Raw genomic sequence first — 12,598 nt, 5'->3', positions numbered from 1 at the left:
CCTGATTCATGCAGTCTCCTCTGAACAGTTGATGTTGACATGTGTCTGTTACTTGAACTATGTGAAGCATTTATTTGGGCTGCAATTTCTGAGGCTGGTAACTCTAATGAATTTATCCTCTGCAGCAGAGGTAACTCTGGGTCTCCCTTTCCTGAGGCGGTCCTCATGAGAGCCAATTTCATCATAACGCTTGATGGTTTCTACGACCGCACTTTCAAAGTTCTTGAAATGTTCCATATTGACTGACCTTCATGTCTTAAAGTAATGATGGACTGTTGTCTCTCTTTGCTTATTTGAGCTGTTCTTGCCATAATTTGGATTTGGTCTTTACCAAATAGGGCTTTCTTCTGTATACCACCCCTACCTTGTCACAACACAACTGATTGGTTCAAACGCATTAAGAAGGAAAGAAGGAAATTCCACAAATTAACTTTTAACAAGGCACACCTCTTAATTGCATTTCAGGTGACTACCTCATGAAGCTGGTTCAGATAATGCCAAGAGTGTGCAAAGCTGTAATCACAGCAAGGGTGACTACTTAGAAGAATGTCAAATATAAAATATATTTTGAGTTGTTTAACACTTTTTTGGTTACCAAATGATTCCATATGTGTAATTTCATAGTTTTGATTTCTTCACTATTATTCACAATGTAGAAAATAGTCAAAATAAAGAAAGACACTTGAATGAGTAGGTGTGTCCAAACTTTTGACTGGTACTGTAGATGACAGCATGTCACACCCCGTGACCAAAACAAACATCTACACACATGCAAGAGGCGTTTCTCACTCTTACACAAAACGTGGATTTATTATCTTTCTGAATGCTCTATGGTTTTTGGAGAACCATCTGCAACTGGGCATGGACATTTTTAAGACACACTTTTTACAGAATCTAGAACAAAGAAAGTATCGCCAAGAACTGGTTAGTTGGAAAATTCCTTGCGAGGCTTTCCATTAGACAATCTGTAATGTGTATGGAGCATCACATATCTCGTTAACCATTTTCTTTAAGCAAATACTTTTTTCTGGCCACTCTTCCGTAAAGCCCAGCTCTATGAAGTGTACGGCTTAAAGTGGTCCTATGGACAGATACTCCAATCTCCGCTGTGGAGCTTTGCAGCTCCTTCAGGGTTATCTTTGGTCTCTTTGTTGCCTCTCTGATTAATGCCCTCCTTGCCTGGGCCTTGAGTTTTGGTGGGCCGCCCTTTCTTGGCAGGTTTGTTATGGTGCCATATTCTTTCCATTTTTGAATAATGGATTTAATGGTGTTCCGTGGGATGTTCAAAGTTTCAGATATAAGAAAATATCTCAACTCTGATCTGTACTTCTCCACAACTTTGTCCCTGACCTGTTTGGAGAGCTCCTTGGTCTTCATGGTGCCGCTTGCTTGGTAATGCACCTTGCTTAGTTGTGTTGCAGACTCTGGGGCCTTTCAGAACAGGTGTATAAATACTGAGATCATGTGACAGATCATGTGACACTTAGATTGCACACAGGTGGACTTTAACTAATTATGTGACTTCTGAAGGCAAGTGAATACATATGCACGCACCGCTTTTCAGTTTTTTATTTTTTAAAACAAGTAATTTTTTTCATTTCACTTCACAAATTTGGACAATTTTGTGTATGTCCATTACTTGAAATCCAAATAAAAATCCATTTAAATTACAGGTTGTAATGCAACAAAATAGGAAAAACGCCAAGAGGGGTGAATACTTTTGCAAGGCACTGTACGAAGTGCTCTTCCCGTCTCTGTCACAGCTGATCCGGCAGGCGATGCTAGGGGACAGGGTGGGATTGGTGGAGCCCCCAGGGCCTTCTGACAGGGCTGAGGCTGGCCAGAACTGCATGGTGTCTGGGTTCGGTCTAACCAGAGAAGGGACGCCTCTTACACGGGCTGCTGAGGGCTGCTAACTTCACATACAGGACACGGTAACAGCTCCTATGAATGAATTATCACACACATGATGTTCTGTTCCGGGACCAGGGCAGGCCCTGGGCATAAGCGACATAAGCAACCGCTTAAGGCCATACATTTTTTTTAGCAAATCCGTCGCGGTCTCAATTTACTGCTGAGAGTTAGAATAGTTTTATACATAAAGTGCAATTTGAAATTAGGTTTTGCATCAGCAGTTTTTATCTCTTATGTCAGTCACTGAAAGTCACTCAAATAAAATTGGTAAGTTAGTCTAGCCAGCTATCTAAACTTGGTTGTATTACAAACCGTGGGGGTCGCCCATTGATTTTGTTAGTCAGTCACTCAGATATCAAATTAACATGGCAAAAGTCATAGCAAAATGTGTCGAGGTCTCCCTCTGCTGGGAGAAATTAGAACTTGCTACTCAAAACATCAAATTGCCACTACTTGATTTTTTTATTTTATTTAATCTTTATTTAATCAGGTAAGGCCCTTTGAGGTTAGAAACCTCTTTTGCGAGGGCGACCTGGTAAGAAGGCATAACAGGGAAATAGCACCGTGTACATAAAATGTTACAAAAATACAAATACACACAAAAGACAGAGTCACGAGTTACAAATACACGTATCAATGGCCCATGAGGGATGGACTGATTGAGACAAGGTTGGAAATCTTGCTTCCACTTAATCACCTACAGATTAGCAACTTGACGAGAAAAAAAAGTATATCATTTTAAACTATACTTTCTTCTCTTGGGGGACTCTGGTGTGTGTTACTATGCTGTCGGAGGTGGTGTCCTGGAGTGTGGGCTGTCAGATGGTCCAGTTCCCAGGGTTCTAGACAGACGTCACACAATAACTGGACTGGGCACACACTGTCATCAACTCCAACAAGTGTGTGAAGAAGAACATGCAAAGTGGTAGACTTCAGTTGAAGACCTTTGAGGAACATGGGGTAACTAAATGGATTGTGAAAGATAGGACACACACACACGTTTGTATGTTTATATAGTAGATACGATAGTGGCCTCAATTTTTTAAATAGATTTTCATGTTCCAAGTACTATGACTTTGCTTTGTGCCATAATTTGTTTATATAAGTCACTGATTTATATTTACAAGTGAAAAACACCGTGTTCATCAATTGAAGTCACTTCTTTGTTGTTGTAATACTGCAAAAAGGATGTGACAGTTTCACCTCTGATAAGGTCAGGGCTGCAGACCAAGGCTGACTCAGCAACAGCCTGGTGTTCTATCAAAGCGCTATGGTACCTAAACAACCAACCCAGACATAGTCAACTAAACATTTTCATTCGGTTTCCCGGACTCAGATGGACCTTCTCCATGGTCTGAGAAGAATTTAGAATTTACATTCGTGCCCCACAGATATCGGTTGAGTTCCTGTCTGACTACATTCCAGACAGATGCCAACTCTTGTAAGGCCTGGGTTGGTATTTAACATAATCAGCTAACCACATCAGATGACATAGAAATCTGATGCCCGACTGCACAGCCGATAATGTGGCACACAATCATTGGTTGATGCAATGCCTGCACATGTAGTCGGGCAGGAACTCAACCATAGTGTATTACCCAGCTGAGAGGTGACGTTATGAGCTCGACCCACAAACATCCGGTAACCATCCTCATCCATTACGACCCCAAAGTCCCCAATGTAGCACTCTTCTGTCCACACTGCATAAATGTGTACACAAAATATTACAACATTAAGTTACAAGGAAACAAACCAACACTCAATCTCATAATGCTTTTCAGAAAGTTCAGATCAATATCAAATAGAAGGACCTATCAATCAATCAAATAACCAATCAATCAATCATGGGGATATTTAATCAATCCCTATTGGAAGAAAACAGACAGGAAGACCTAGTGGCATCTAGTTGACTTGCAGTGAAGTGGTCCTTCATACCGTGTATTCAGTAAAGAGGGAAAAGGTTCCCCTCCACTCCATTGGCCAAGACACTACCAGCTTCATCTACCACCTGAGATAGGAACACATATGTCGCCAATGTCCGCATTTTGTATCATAAAGTGGCAACTTTATTGCATTCCCATTGATTATTTGTTGATGGTTTAGCACACATCACATGAATGAACGAACGAACGACTTTGATCACCTCCAACACTGTTGCTGTGCTACAGACACACTGTGGTTGGTCGACTGCACCTACCTGCATATCATACGCTGGTGAAGCCTTCCTGAAAGACCCGGCTTTGATCGTTGTGCCCTTAAAGATACCTGCTATGAATACCTGGAAGTGAAACGACAGAGTAGCTGAGACACCATTCCTTTTGTGCAACATTTTAATACCTGTCTTGCAGCGCCCTCTAGTGGTCAAATGTAGTGCCTGCAGATCTGAAGTAATACATTTCCCTAAGATGTGCCGACATCAAAGAGGGAAGGGAATAAGTGTTTTCAGACCACACACACACACCTCTAGTACAGTATGACTGTTGAAGCGGGGCATTTCATGGATGAAGACACCCAGGGAGCGTAGACACTGCTCCAGGCAGACTTGGCCCAGCATGCATCTGACATGTTCCACAGGGCATCCTTCTCCGCCAGGCCCGACCCGTACCTCCACGCAGACAGGCGAGAGGGAGGGAAGGAGGGTGATGGAGACGAACCCTCAATTAGGGTTCAGTTAAACGGGTTTCAGTCCAAAAGCCGTTAGTGCCAGTGCAATATTAGTTCAACCCCACGTTATGGTTTTGCTCTGGTTGTGTTATGGTTATGATTATGACGGAGGGACTACCTTCCGTTGACAGTGAGACCTATCCCACAGCTGCTGCGGCTGTGTTGGGTCATCTTAGGGGACCCTGTGGTCCCGCTGGTGCAGAAGATGGTCATAGGGTCATATCTGCGAGTCTCCGCACACTCATGGTCGCTAGACGCGTTTCTACGGCGAGAGACAGTTGTTATTTTAAGTTGGGGACGAAATGCCGAAAGTAACAAGCAGTCAAAGGTGTAGATCAACCAGTAGATCAGACAAAGTGAGTTGGAGCCATTACGATAAAACTCTCATGATCATTACCTCGGGGGATCTCCAAATGTCATCCATCCCTCTCTCTTCGTGGGGGGAACACCAGCAGTTTGTGCTGCAGGCTGGAGCACTGAGAGGCCACGGCATCCAGCAGGGAGGCCAGGGACTCGTCTGTGGTAACAGTGGGCCTCAGGTCTGCAGCCGGTGGAGGATGTCCCTGGTTGTCAGCTGAGAGGTGCCTGGTAGCAGGACTGTACCTGTGAGGGGACAAAACTAGGGTCTTAGGGACTTGTAATAAGTACAGACAAATAAAGAAGCGGAAACATGAAACAATCAGATAATACCAGCATTGTAAGTAAAATTGTTTTTCTTCCAAAGCTTAAACATAGTATTGTATTGCACCAAAAATGCATATCTGTTTCTTTGCAACACATCTCAAAACATTTTCTGTACAATCAATACAATCAACACGATGACGTACTCTTGTACTCTGTTCGATGATATTGATCTATTAGATCTTTCCCAGCTCACCTGTTCTGAGATGGACCACATTGATGAGGCACCCTCTGGAACCCTGGGTAGTACCAGAAACACCGTGTCCTGCTGGTTGAGACCACAGACTCCTGAAAGAATTAAAGAACGCTCCTGAAAGATCAATTATCATGTCATTTTGGTTCATCTGAAACTGTGAATTAATGCCTTCTGCCAATATGAATGATATGTAAAGTCTCCTACCTAAGGCCATCATGATGATGTTGTCATAAAACTGACATAATAACGCATGTCATTCGGAGTTAAAACTACTGTTATAACAACTATGTCAGATTCAAAATCAAGTGTTACAATTTGTTCATTCCTCCATAACAACTTATATTCATGCGACGGAAGTTGTAGGCTAGATGGAAAAGCATCCTGTGCCTTTCATTTCTTCGCCCACACATCAAGCACATATCACATATTTTGCAAAGTTGAAATTCACAGGTATCTGATGATATTATTGTTGTTTGACACTCATAGTCAGTGAAGTTTTGAGAAGGATATACCCTATGTCCACAGATCTGATATTGAAATTAATTTGGGAATATGCTGATTGTCATGGCTGTTCGTAGAAACGGACCAAGGCGCAGCGTATGTTGAGTTCCACATAATTTATTAAAGTGAAACTTTAGCAACGACAAAACAATAAACAATAAACAGCGAACCGTGACTACAACACTAACTCAAAACATAAATAATATCCCATAACCCACAGGTGGAAAAAATGCTACTTAAGTATAATCCCCAATTAGAGACAATGATAGCCAGCTGCCTCTAATTGGGAATCATACCAAAACCCCAACATAGAAAAACAACCTAGAACCCCACATAGAAAATATAAACTAGACTAACCCCCCAGTCACACCCTGACCTACTCCACCATAAAAAATAAAGTCTCTCTATGGTCAGGACGTGACACTGAGTGTATTCAGTTCAAAGGAAAGTTTCCCAGTGTCTATTGTGCAAAGGAGAAAGAAAACACTACTTTCGTATTAACTTGATAAAATAATAAAATACATTTTGTGGGGGACTTGTAGATGCATACAGAAGAAAAATTGAGTACATTGCAAGAACAATCTCTCATTCTATGCATTATGCAAATCACTGATTTGAGAAGAACACTGGGCAGAACCTCTAAAGTTGATACATGAAAGTCTCATGAAGTTTAAACCGCCTTCAAAACCTACCTCTCAGATCTCCAAGATCACCTCAAATCATCATGTTGTTTGCAGTTCATATTGCTGTGTCTGCAGGCTGGAAAGTTGGAATGGCGCCCAAGGAATTTCTCTGGAACGGCTTGAAGGATAAGGCAGGATTACCACAGTCCAACTCCCCGACATGTGGCAAGTTCTGTCCATTCCTTAAACTGAATGGGTGAAGTAGTCACGGTGCTACAAGTTATTATTATTTTTACAGTAATAAATCCCTACAAAGGTACATGGGGAACAGAAGTATACATAAAGAGTATACAAAGGACAGTTGGGCTACGGCGCACAATAGCAAATTACACAAAGACCTTAAGGGACATACACACGTTTATAATTTTAACATCTTTTTTGTTGGTGGAATATTTCATTATCTTAACATATTGTTCAATTTCTTTTTGTAAAGTAAAAATGTATATCTTTTTTTTTGTAAATTAACATTTGTGAGTATGAAATTTGGCCAAAAGAATAATGCAATAAAAAAATTATAAATTATTTATATCGTAGGTAAAGAATCCAAGCAGTACATCTCTCCACAATAGGGTAAAACCTTCATAAATATGATCAATTATAAATCTACTGATAAAAATATGTAACACGGATATGAGCACTAAAACGAGGCATGACATAAGGTGTGGATACAACATCCTGCGGAAACAAGGCACGCATAGCTCTATTGTTGTTGTACGGACCAAAAATAAAAATGCATCTTTCCTACTGGTGAGTCAAAAGGGGTAATCGAAGGTAAGTTCTTAGGGTCAGGTCTTGACATGTTCCTCAATAATAAAGCAACATCTGAGTGAATGGCTTTTAAAACGATTGCAAAATCTTTAGGTGTTACAGGGATGTTGTTGAGTGATAATTAAGATCGTCTGCATTTACAAGTTGTTTCACCAATAGGATCATATTTCGGAACCAAAATGAAAAAAAAAAATTGTCCCGATTATTCCAGATATAATATCTGTGCAGAGAGATAATATGCTTATAAATTAAGGGCCATGACAACATAACCTGCCGATGAAAAGCAGAGAGTTTCACTGGAACTTGGCCAATCTTATAATTGCAAAAGAACACGAAGTTAAGGCCACCAAAATTAGAGAAGACTTGATGAGGAATAAAGTTGCACATAGAAGAGGGTCTTCTTGGAATGGTTTTATCCAATTGATCTTAAAAGTATAATTTAAGGTAGAAAAGTCAGGAAAATGAAGCCCCTATATTCATGTGTTCATTACAACAGTGTTCATAATGTAATGGGTACAGTTTTTCCACAAAAAGTTAAAAAGCATCTGGTCTTCAGTTAAAAAGCATCTGGTCTACAGTGCGAAAACAGGATTTTATAAATTTTTTCAAATTTATAAAAAATATATAAAACAGAAAAACGTAATCAGATCCTTTGCTATGAGACTCGAAATTGAGCTCAGATGCATCCTGTTTCCATTGATCATCCTTGAGATGCTTCTACAACTTGATTGAAGTCCACCTGTGGTAAATTCAATTGATTGGACATCATTTGGACAGGCACACACCTGTGCCCACAGTAAGATCCCACAGTTGACAGTGTAAGTCAGAGCAAAAACCAAGCCATGAGGTCGAAGGAGTTGTCCGTAGAGCTCCGAGACAGGATTGTGTCGAGGCACAGATCTGGGGAAGGGAACCAGAAAATGTCTGCAGAACTGCAGAACACAGTGGCCTCTGCAGAACACAGTGCCTCCATCATTCTTAAATGGAAGAAGTTTGGAACCACCAAGACTCTTCCAAGAGCTGGCCACCCGGCAAAACTGAGCAATCGGAGGTGAATGGCCTTGGTCAGGGAGGTGACATATAACGCGATGGTCACTCTGACAGAAAGACAAACATCTCTGCAGCACTCCACCACTCTGCAGCACTCCATCAGGCCTTTATGGTAGAGTGACCAGACGGAAACCACTCCTCAGTTAAAGGCACGACAGCCCGCTCGGAGTTTGCCAACAAGCACCTAAAAGACTGTCAGACCATGAGAAACAAGATTCTCTGGTCTGATGAAACCAAGATTGAACTCTGTGGCCTGAATGCCAAGTGTCACGTCTGGAGGAAACCTGGCACCATCCCTACAGTGAAGCATGGTGGTGGCAGCATCATGCTGTGGGGATGTTTTTCAGCAGCAGGGACTGGGAGACTAGTCATGACAGAGGGAAAGACGAACGGAGCAAAGTACAGAGAGATCCTTGGTGAAAACTTGCTCCAGAGCACCCAGGACCTCAGACTGGGGCGAAGGTTCACCTTCCAACAGGACAACAACCCTAAGCACACAGCCAAGACAATGCAGGAGTGACTTCGGGCCAAGTCTCTGAATGTCCTTGAGTTGCCCAGCCAGAGCCCAGACTTTAACACGATTGAACGTCTCTGGAGAGACCTGAAGATAGCTGTGCAGAGACCCTCCCCATCCAACCTGACAGAGCTTCAGAGGATCTGCAGAGAAGAATGGGAGAAACTCCCAGAAAACCAGTTTTCCAAGCTTGTAGCGTCATACCCAAGAAGACTCAAGGCTGTAATCGCTGCCAAAGGTGCTTCAACAAAGTACCGAGTGAAGGGTCTGAATACTTGTAAATGTGATATTTGAGTTTGGTATTTTTTATTTATTTTTGCTAACATTTCTAAAAACCTGTTTTGTTTTGTCATTACTGGGTGTTGTGTGTAGATTGATGAGGGGATTTTTTTGTTGCCATTTTAGAATAAGGCTGAAAAGTCCCAAAATGTGTAACAAGTAAAGGGGTCTGAATACTTTCCGAAGGCGCTGTATCTCTTTGCTTATTTTACTACCAATATATAAAGACAAAGCAGCTGTCACGTTCTGACCATAGTTCTTGTGTGTTTTGCTTGTTTTAGTGTTGGTCAGGACGTGAGCTGGGTGGGCATTCTATGTTGTGTGTCTAGTTTGTCTGTTTCTATGTTTGGCCTAATATGGTTCTCAATCAGAGGCAGATGTTTTGTGTTGTCTCTGATTGGGAATCATATATAGGTGGCTTGTTTTGTGTTGGGATTTTGTGGGTGGTTGTTTCCTGTCTCTGTGTTTTCTCTGCACCAGATAGGGCTGTTTCGGTTTGCCACGTTTGTTATTTTGTTAACTGTAAGTGTTCACAGTGTCGTCTTGTTTATTAAAGTCATGTTGAACACGAGCTACGCTGCGTCTTAGTCCGATCCCTGCTACACCTCCTCTTCAGACGAAGAGGGGGAAGGCTGCCGTTACAGCAGCATATGTTAGTCTAGAGACACCCTCAGCCTTAGTCCAACTGTAGCCATTGATTTAGCTTTTTCTTGGGTTAAAATTTAGGAAGACTCCAGGTTTTTTTATCCATAGTAATGGTTATGCCTAAATATGTAAGTTCTTCTTTCAGTGAAGTACCACAATATAAGGGTGTCACAGAATCTTTGACTGCCATGAGTTCGCATTTATTAATTGTAAAACAGAATCCATTTCCATCTGCTCTGTCACATTGATCAATATGGGAATCGACTAGCGTCTTTCAGAAAAGCCAGCTGGCTTATAATAATTTCTTTACCAGCTATGGAAATACCTCGTACAGGACTATTATTAGTAGATTTTGTAAGAAGTTGGGTGACTGATAAAAACAGATACAGCGAGATAGGACAACATTGCCTAATTCCTCTCAAATCTAGGTGAAGTGCCATGTTTCAGTTTGATAGAGCTGTTACCATTCGTATAGAGCTTTAGTAGACCTACAGAAAAAGTCCCCGAAGCGAAATTATTTAAGGGAGTAAGAAGAGGAACTGTGTCTACTGTGTCTAATGCATTATAGAAATAAACCAAAATATACAGCTGTCCTCAGTTATTAGGTCTGCATAGTCAAGTATGTCTAGTACTAGTCTGATATGGTTAGAGATATGTCTGTGTCTCGTCAATGATTGCGTCCAGGACTTCTTTAATTATCTTTGACACTAGTAAGGGTAATATATTATAGTCATTATTAGGAAGACAAATTGGACGTCAGGTATTGATGAGAAGCAAGGCTGTTTTCGGCTTAGGGATCCGTGTTAATAAACCTTAATTCATTGTAGGAGGGAGAACATTGTTTTTAATACTCTCTAGAATGACTTCAAGTAGGAAGGGAGCTACTTGTTCAGAGAATAACTGATACAATTCTGATGTAATTCCATTAATACCTGGGGATTTATTAATGGGGTCCCCTCTTTAAATATTCAAAATACTTATTATTATTATTATTATTATTAATGACGCTTGTGATGCAAGAGTCCCCACTTTAAATCTTCGACGTACTGTACTTGTTTTTCTTCTAATTATTATGATTTGGAATGCTACTCCTCTTACACCGTTTAAGCTAGAAACACCGTTCAAACTTTAAAACGTGTAGACTGGTGTCACCTTAGTTATCTTTGTTTTCTTTATTATTTTGGTTAGGTCAGGGTGTGACGAGGGTGGTATGGGTGTTTTTAGGCTTGTCTAGGGGTTTTTGTATATCTATGGGGTTTTGGTATTGTCTAGGTAAATGTAAGTCTATGGTGGCCTGAATTGGTTCCCAATCAGAGACAGCTGTTTATCGGGGTCTCTGATTGGGGATCCTATTTAGGTTGCCATTTTTTCCATTTTGGTTTTGTGGGTTATTGTCTATGTGTAGTTGCATGGCAGCACTCGTGTGTATAGCGTCACGTTTGTGTTGTTAGTTTTTGTTAGTTTGTTTAGTGTTCTTCGTGTTTCTTTCTTCGTTAAAAGGAAGATGTATTATAATTACGCTGCGCCTTGGTCTCCTCGTTATGACGAACGTGACAACTGGTCTGGATTGAGTTGCTTACATACAACTTTTATACTTTTTAAACTATTACGTTTTTTGTCAATCTTCATTCACTTTCATGGTACTTTTTTTTAGCATTCTAAAGGTCCCATTGTGACATAATGACTTCCGACATTCCATTCGCTGTAAATGCAACATTGGAACTTTTGACACGAATCGGCTATTTTGACCACTTTTCCCAGAAACTAGACAAAAAGTTTGAGGATATGACATCCTGATCTACTTCCCTGCTATTCGAAATGGACATTGGAACAGAATGATCTGTTACTAATAATCCAACATCACAGCTGTTTTAATAACTGCATGAACACATTTTCCCCAACTTTTTCCAAACAACCTCCGTATTTTACCACTCGCCCGAACATGTCAGACAAAACTTAGAGCGTATAAAATCTTCTTCCATTTCTCTGCTTTTCAAATCTGAGCTGCAAATTCCCAAAAAACTGTTTCACGTTCTGAAGTTTCCTTGCTTTGTCTAGCAACACGAACATGAATCTAGCAAATACGTTTTGTGGGTCAGAGTGCAGTATGCAGTTTGTTAGCTGAGTGCAGTTTGTTAGCAAGTTTCTCACACTGGCTTTAGCCATGGACCGAGCAAGCCTGCCAAAGCAACTACAGGGTGGTTGCCTAGCAGCACATGCCTCAGAGAGAGATGTCTTCATAGCATGACAAATTCCCATGACTTGTAAATCTGTTTCAGACCGAACAGCTAGCGCAACAGCTAAAATGGCTTTGAAAGAATACGATTTCATAGAGACGTATCTGAAAAAAATGACTCCATTATTGCATGACATGGAACGATTCAGAGAGCATTTCTAATGTTTCCCCAGGCTGGACGACCTGGAACGATACAGAGAACATTTCTAATGTTTCCCCAGGCTGGACGACCTGGAACGATACAGAGAACATTTCTAATGTTTCCCAAAGGCTGGATGACCTGGAACGATACAGAGAACATTTCTAATGTTTCCCCAGGCTGGACGACCTGGAACGATACAGAGAACATTTCTAATGTTTCCCCAGGCTGGACGACCTGGAACGATACAGAGAACATTTCTAATGTTTCCCCAGGCTGGACGACATGGAACGATACAGAGAACATATCTAATGTTTCCCCAGGCTGG

General features: G+C 41.1%; 1 pseudogene; it reads right to left on the bottom strand.

The window, feature by feature from the left end:
- Nucleotides 1–1,406: 1,406 nt before the first annotated feature.
- Nucleotides 1,407–12,061, bottom strand: LOC129824508 (acyl-coenzyme A synthetase ACSM3, mitochondrial-like; annotated as a pseudogene).
- Between the last annotated feature and the right edge of the window lie 537 nt (nt 12,062–12,598).

Source organism: Salvelinus fontinalis, chromosome 26 (genome assembly GCF_029448725.1).
Source record: "Salvelinus fontinalis isolate EN_2023a chromosome 26, ASM2944872v1, whole genome shotgun sequence".
In the NCBI taxonomy this organism is placed as follows: domain Eukaryota; kingdom Metazoa; phylum Chordata; class Actinopteri; order Salmoniformes; family Salmonidae; genus Salvelinus; species Salvelinus fontinalis.
The sequence above is the reverse complement of the archived record's forward strand: the minus strand, read 5'-3'. Positions and strand labels throughout refer to the sequence as shown.